The sequence below is a fragment of the Trachypithecus francoisi genome, unplaced genomic scaffold (assembly GCF_009764315.1).
Source record: "Trachypithecus francoisi isolate TF-2019V2 unplaced genomic scaffold, Tfra_2.0 Contig01579, whole genome shotgun sequence".
NCBI lineage: Eukaryota > Metazoa > Chordata > Mammalia > Primates > Cercopithecidae > Trachypithecus > Trachypithecus francoisi.
This window is the reverse complement of record NW_022681442.1, coordinates 28,367,105-28,374,780: the sequence shown is the minus strand read 5'-3', so window position 1 is coordinate 28,374,780 and position 7,676 is coordinate 28,367,105. Positions and strand designations below refer to the sequence as shown.

General features: G+C 45.7%; 1 pseudogene; it reads left to right on the top strand.

Moving 5' to 3' along the window:
* Positions 1–1,045: 1,045 nt before the first annotated feature.
* Positions 1,046–3,708, top strand: LOC117064643 (annotated as a pseudogene).
* Positions 3,709–7,676: the final 3,968 nt, after the last annotated feature.

Genomic DNA, 7,676 nt, shown 5'->3' with positions numbered 1-7,676 from the left:
TTATTCGGACCTTGTGTCTTCCGTTTAGTTTCCGAATTCATCCAAAACCTTATCTAAGCCATCATCAATCATTCTATATGACAAATGCTCCTTCAAACAACCCCACAATATCACCTCTTACCACAAAATCTTCCTTCAACTTAATCTCTCCCACTCTAGGTTCCCACACCACCCCTAACCCCACTCAAAGCAGTCCTGAGAAACATCGCCAATTATCTCTTCATACCACCTCTCCAAAATTTTCTCTGCCCCAAAACTTCAACACTATTTTATGGCATTTTTCTTATTAATATAAGAAGACAGGAATGTCAGGCCTCTGAGCTCAAGCGAAGCCATCATATCCCCTCTGACCTGCATGTATACATCCAGATGGCCTGAAGCAAGTGAAGAATCACAAAACAAGTGAAAATGGCTGGTTCCTGCCTTAACTGAAGACATTCCACCACTGTGATTTGTTCCTGCCTCACCTTAACTGAGCGATTAACCTTGTGAAATCCTGGCCGGGCACAGTGGCTCACATCTGTAATCCCAGCACTTTGGGAGGCTGAGGCGGGCAGATCACAAGGTCAGGAGATGGAAGCCATCCTGGCTAACATGGTGAAACCCCATCTCTACTAAAAATACAAAAAATTAGCTGGGTGTGGCGGCGTGTGGCTGTAGTCCCAGCTACTCAGGAGGCTAAGGCAGGAGGATGGTGTGAACCCAGGAGGCGGAGCTGGCAATGAGCCGAGATCACGCCACTGCACTCCAGCCTGGGTGACAGAGCGAGACTCTGTCTCAAAAACAAAACAAAACAAAACAAAAAACCTTGTGAAATTCCTTCTCCTGGCTCAGAAGCTCCCCCATTGAGCACCTTGTGACCACCGCCCCTGCCCACAAGAGAAAAACCCCCTTTGACTATAATTTTCCACTACCCACCCAAATCCTATAAAACTGCCCACCCCTATCTTCCTTGCTGACTCCTTTTTCGGACTCAGCCTGCCTACACCCAGGTAAAATAAACAGCTTTATTGCTCACAAAAAGTCTGTTTGATGGTCCCTTCACATGGAAGTGCATGATGCTCGGGTCCTCCCTTACCTGACACCTACAGCACTCCTGTTGTAACAAGCATCATCTTGGGTTCAGCGTAAATAAATCTCTCATTTGAGTGGCAAGTAGTTGAGTTTATAACTTTTACTTTCACCAAACCCAAAAGAGTTCATTTCAACTAATTCTTTGGTCAGACACTAGCCATCCATGCTTATAAGAAAAAGGATGGGTAAAGTACTAGGATCTGCATCTAACCTTAGCAGCATGGTAAGCAGAATAATGGCCTAATCCCCAGAACCTGTGATTATGTCACAATTATGTGGCAAAAGATAATTAAGTTTGCAGGTGAAATTAACTATGCTAACTAGATGGTATTAAATAGGAAGAGGAGCCTGCATTTTCCAGGGGGATCCAAGGATCCTAAAATGAGAAAGTGGGAAGGGGAGAGTCAGGGTCCAAGTGATGCATGTGAGAAAGATCTGACCTGCCATTGCAAGCTAGGAAGATGAGAGAAGACCGCAAGCCAAGGAATGCAGGAGACCTCTAGAGGCTGGAAGACACAAGAAAACTGATTGCTCCCCAAAGTCTCCACAGCCCTGCTGACACCCTGATTTCAGCTCATTGTAGCCCACTTCAGACTTCTGACTTCCAGATCTGTAAGATAATAAATTTGTGTTGTTTTAAGCCCCTAAATCTACAATAATTTGTTACAGCAGCAGTAGGAAACTAATACACAGGGGATTAAGACAAAAGGCTAGAAAGAGAAACAGACTAGAGAGTCAAACAAAAGTAGGCCTTCCTGTTCAGTGCCATACTACCCTTTCCTTAGTGGTGGCCCAGAAAACATCCTTTGTTTCATTCTATTAGTTTTCCAGGAGACTTGCCTTTGAACCATATAACCTGTTTGAGGAAATCTGCAGCATTAAAAAAAAAATTATATCTTGATAAGCCAAATTCAGGTACTATTTTTGGGTTCTTCAATGTTGCTATTTTCTCTTTCTTTTAAAATGAAGAATAATATTGTTGATGAAAAAAGCCAAATTCAGGCCGGGCATGGTGGCTCATGCCTATAATCCCAGCATTTTGGGAGTCTGAGGTGGGTGGATCACATAAAGTCAGGAGTTCAAGACCATCCTGGCCAATATGGTGAAACCCTATCTCTACTAAAAATACAAAAATTAGCCAGGTATGGTGGTGCACACCTGTAATCCCAGCTATTCGAGAGTGCCACCATACTTCAGCCTGGGTGATAGAGCAAGACTCTGTCTCAAGAAAAAACAAAACAAAACAAAAAAACTAAACTCTGTAAGATATTTGAAGCGATTTATTCTGAGCCAAATGTGAGAACCATGACCCTTGACACAGCCTCAGGAGGTCCTGAGAACATGTGCCCCTGGTGGTTGGGTTACAGCTTGATTTTATTTATTTTAGGGGATCAAAAGTTACAGGTAGACATTAGTCACTACATTTAGATATACATCGGTTTGGCCCTTCTGCACGGTCATGCCAAGCCAGCATCTGGGCCTGGAACTGGGCTGCAGCCCCTCAGCTTTGCCCACCGCCTCCCAACCACGGACCCCTGCAAAGTGAATGAGTTTCGGGCCTTTGTGAAAACATCTTCAGGATCCGAGCGTTCTGCACAACGAGGAAATGAGCTTCCTGAGGGAGTGGGTGGAGAGCACCGAGATAAAAGTACCACCTACCACTCAGAAAGCTAAATCAGAAGAAAATACCAAAAAAGAAAAACTTGATAGTAAGAAGGTAGAGGAAGTCTTAAAGGCAGACGAAACATCAAGTAGGGAAAGTGAGCTAGAAATTGATAATTAAGGTGTGATTGAACCAGACACTGATGCCCCTCAAGAAATGGGATAACAGAGGTGATGGTGGATCAGGCAAATGATAAGAAAGTGGCTGCTATTGAAGCCCTAAATGATGGTGAACTGCAGAAAGCCATTGACTTATTCACAGATGCCATCAAGCTGAATCCTCACTTGGCCGTTTTGTATGCCAAGAGAGCCAGTGTCTTCATCAAATTACAAAAGCCAAATTCCGCCATCTGGGACTGTGACAGGGCCATTGAAATAAATCCTGATTCAGCTCAGCCTTACAAGTGATGACGGAAAGCACATAGACTTCTAGGCCACCGGGAAGAAGCAGCCCATGATCTTGCCCTTGCCTGTAAATTGGATTATGATGAAGATGCTAGTGTAATGCTGAAAGAAGTTCAACCTAGGGCACAGAAAATTGCAGAACATCAGAGAAAGTATGAGCGAAAACTTGAAGAGCAAGAGATCAAAGACAGACTAGAAAGAGTTAAGAAGGCTCGAGAAGAGCATGAGAGAGCCCAGAGGGAAGAAGACGCCAGACAACAGTCAGGAGCTCAGTATGGCTCTTTTCCAGGTGGCCTTCCTGGGGGAATGCCTGGTAATTTTCCCCGAGGAATGCCTGGAATGGGAGAGGGCATGCCTGGAATGGCTGGAATGCCTGGACTCAATGAAATTCTTAGTGATCCAGAGGTTCTTGCAGCCATGCAGGATCCAGAAGTTATGGTGGCCTTCCAGGATGTGGCTCAGAACCCAGCAAATATGTCAAAATACCAGAGCAACCCAAAGGTTATGAATCTTATCAGTAAATTGTCAGCCAAATTTGGAGGTCAAGGGTAATGCTCTTCTGATAAAGCCCTTTCTGAAGGAAAAACAACCTACATCATCTTATGGATGTTGCAATAATACAAACCAGTGTACCTCTGACCTTCTCATCAAGAGAGCTGGGTGCTTTGAAGATAATCCCTACCCCTCTCCCCTAAATGTAGCTGAAGCATTTTACAGTGGTTTGCCATTAGGGTATTCATTCAGATGTTTTCCCACTAGGGCAAACCTTAAGCACTTTTTAAACCTCAAAAATATTTAAAACAAATTTAAAGAGTCTGTTAATTCTTACAATTTTCTTTTCTTTTTTTTTTTTTTTGAGATGGAGTCTTGCTCTGTCACCCAGGCTGGAGTGCAGTGGCCGGATCTCAGCTCACTGCAAGCTCCACCTCCCGGGTTCACACCATTCTCCTGCCTCAGCCTCCCGAGTAGCTGGGACTACAGGCGCCCACCACCTCGCTTGGCTAGTTTTTTTTTTTTTTGTATTTTTTAGTAGAGACGGGGTTTCACCGTGTTAGCCAGGATGGTCTCGATCTCCTGACCTCGTGATCCACCCGTCTCAGCCTCCCAAAGTGCTGGGGTTACAGGCTGGAGCCACCGCGCCCGGCCTTACAATTTTCTTTACTAATCATTTTGGATGTTTTTTCTTTGAATTATTGGGCAGGGAAGATACTTATGTATGGAAGATTCTTGCTCTAATTTGAGTGGAATCAAAGTTTATTAGTGCAAGGCAAACATAACTCATTTGAGGATAAAGTTTGTGTTGGATATGTGGTTCCTGAAGTATTCTGACTTGTCTTTTTAAATGCTTTACACTTTTTTCTTTAAAAATTTATTTCAGGCTGGGCGTGGTGGCTTATGCCTGTAATCCCAGCACTTTGGGAGGCCGAGGTGGGTGGATCACGAGGTCAGGAGATCGAGACCATCCTGGCTAACGCTGTGAAACCCATCTCTACTAAAAATACAAAAAATCTGGGCATGGTGGCGGGTGCCTGTGGTCCCAGCTACTCAGGAGGCTGAGGCAGGAGAATGGTGTGAACCCGGGAGGCGGAGCCTGCAGTGAGCCAAGATCATGCCACTGCACTCCAGCCTAGATGACAGAGCGAGACTCTGTCTCAAAAAAAAATTTTTTTTATTTCAATAAAACTAACTGGGGCTGGGCGCAGTGGCTCACACCTGTGATCCCAGCACTTTGGGAAGCCGAGGTGGGCAGATCACAAGGTCAGGAGATCGAGACCATCCTGGCTAACATGGTGAAACCCCGTCTCTACTAAAACTACAAAAAAATTAACCTGGTGTAGTGGTGGGTGCCTGTAGTCCAAGCTACTCGAGAGGCTAAGGCAGGAGAATGGCGTGAACCCAGGAGGTGGAGCTTGCAGTGAGCTGACGTCGCACTACCGTACTCCAGCCTGGGCAACAGAGCAAGACTCCATCTCAAAAAAAAAAAAAAAAAATTGGGACCACCAGTATTTCAGTAGGACCTGGGTAGGGACTGAAGTACTTGGCAGGGCAGCAGCAATCTTGCTGTGTTTTATATAACACGTATCCTTGGGCAGGTTGCCCTTAAAACTTACACGGTGGTGAAGGGATGATTTTTTTGGTAATGCTGCAGTAGAGTTGGAGTACTTAGTTCTGTTCTTGTCCAGCATATCTAATAAATGTTTCATATTATTTCCACATGGGGAAAAAAAAGATATACATTGATTTGGTCTGATAAGGCAGGACAATTCAAAGTGAGGTGGGGGTGGGGGGGTTCCAGGTCATAGGTGGATTCAAAAGATTTTGTGATTGGTAATTGGTTGAAAGAATTAAGTTGTTATTATTTAAAAGTCCAGAATCAATAGAAAGGAGTGTCTGGGTTAAAATAAGGGGTTGTGGAAACCAAGGTTCTTATTATGTAGATGAAGCCTCCAGGTAGCAGGCTTCAGAGAAACTAGAAGGTAAATGTCTCTTATCTGACCCAAACAGGTACCAGACTCTTAATCCCTCCTGGATCAGGAAAAGACCTGGAAAGGGAAAGGGATTCTCTAGAGAATGTATATATTTTCCCCCAAAAGCGACAACTTTGCAGGGCCATTTGAAAATATGTCAAAGAAATATGTTTTGGGGTAAAATAATTTCTTTCAGGGCCTGCTATCTATCATGTGGTGCTATACTAGAGTCAGGTTGGAATTTGGTATCTTAGTGCTATAGAGTCTGTTTTGTCACTCAAGATCTCTGTTTTAATGTTAATGCTGGTCAGTTGTGCCTGAATTCCAAAGGGAAGGAGTATAATGAGGCATGTCCAAACCACCACCTCACATCATGGCCTGAACTAGTTTTTTAGGTCTACTTTTTTTTTTTTTTTTTTTTGAGACGGAGTCTCGCTCTGTCACCCAGGCTGGAGTGCTGTGGCCGGATCTCAGCTCACTGCAAGCTCCATCTCCCGGGTTCACACCATTTTCCTGTCTCAGCCTCCCTGGTAGCTGGGACTACAGGCGCTGTCACGTCGCCCGGCTAGTTTTTTGTAGTTTTTAGTAGAGACGGGGTTTCACCGTGTTAGCCAGGATGGTCTCGATCTCCTGACCTCGTGATCCGCCCGTCTCGGCCTCCCAAAGTGCTGGGATTACAGGCTTGAGCCACTGCGCCCAGCTTTTTAGGTCTACTTTAGAACTCCCTTGGCAAGGAGGAGGGATCCATTCAGTTGGCTGGGGGGCTTAGAATTTTATTTTTGGTTTACACGTTTTAGGGGGACAGAAGTAACAGCCAGACATCAATCAATGTATGTATGGTGTACAGTGGTTTGGTCTGGAAAGGCAGGACAACTTGAATCAAGGGCTTCCAGGTCATAGGCAGATCCAAAGATTTCCTAATTGGCAACTGGTTGAAAGAATTAAAAGTTAATGGCCAGGCATGGTGGCTCACACCTGTAATCCCAGCACCTTGGCTGGGCAGGCAGATCACTTGAGGTCAGGAGTTCAAGACCAGCCTGGCCAACATGATGAAATCCTGTCTCTACTAAAAATACAAAAATTAGCTGGGCATGGCCAGGTGCTGTGGCTCATGCCTATAATCCCAGCACTTTGGGAGGCTGAGGAGGGCGGATCACAAGGTCAGGAGATTGAGACCATCCTGTGAATGGTGAAACCCCATCTCTACTAAAACTACAAGAAATTAGCCAGGCATGGTGGCAGGCGCCTGTAGTCCCAGCTACTCGGGAGGCTGAGGCGGGAGAATAGTGTGAACCCAGGAGGTGGAGCTTGCAGTGAGCCGAGATTGCGCCACTGCACTCCAGCCTGGGCTACAGAGCGAGACTCCATCTCAAATAAAAAAAAAATAGCTGGACTTTGGGAGGCCGAGACGGGTGGATCACGAGGTCAGGAGATCGAGACCATCCTGGCTAACATGGTGAAACCCCGTCTCTACTAAAAAATATAAAAAGCTAGCCGGGCAAGGTGGCGGGCCGGGCACCTGTAGTCCCAGCTACTCAGGAGGCTGAGGCAGGAGAATGGCGTAAACCCGGGAGGCGGAGCTTGCAGTGAGCTGAGATCCGGCCACTGCACTCCAGCCTGGGTGACAGAGGGAGACTCCGTCTCAAAAAAAAAAAAAAAAAAATGGCTGGGTATGGTGGCACAGGCCTGTAATCCCAGCTACTTGGGAGGCTGAGGCAAGATAATTGCTTGAACCCAGGAGGCAGAGGTTGCAGTAAGCCAAGATCATGCCATTGCGCTCCAGCCTGGGCAACAGAGAAAGACTCCATCTCAAAAAAAAAAAAAGTTATTATCTAAAGACCTGGAATCAATAGAAAGGAGTATCTGAGTTAAAATACGGGGTTGTGGCCAGGCGCGGTGGCTCATGCCTGTAATCCCAGCACTTTGGGAGGCTGAGGCAGGCGGATCACGAGGTCAGGAGATCGAGACCATCCTAGCTAACACTGTGAAACCCCATCTCTACTAAAAATACAAAAAATTAGCTGGACATGGTGGTGGGTGCCTGTAATCCCAGCTACTCGGGAGGCT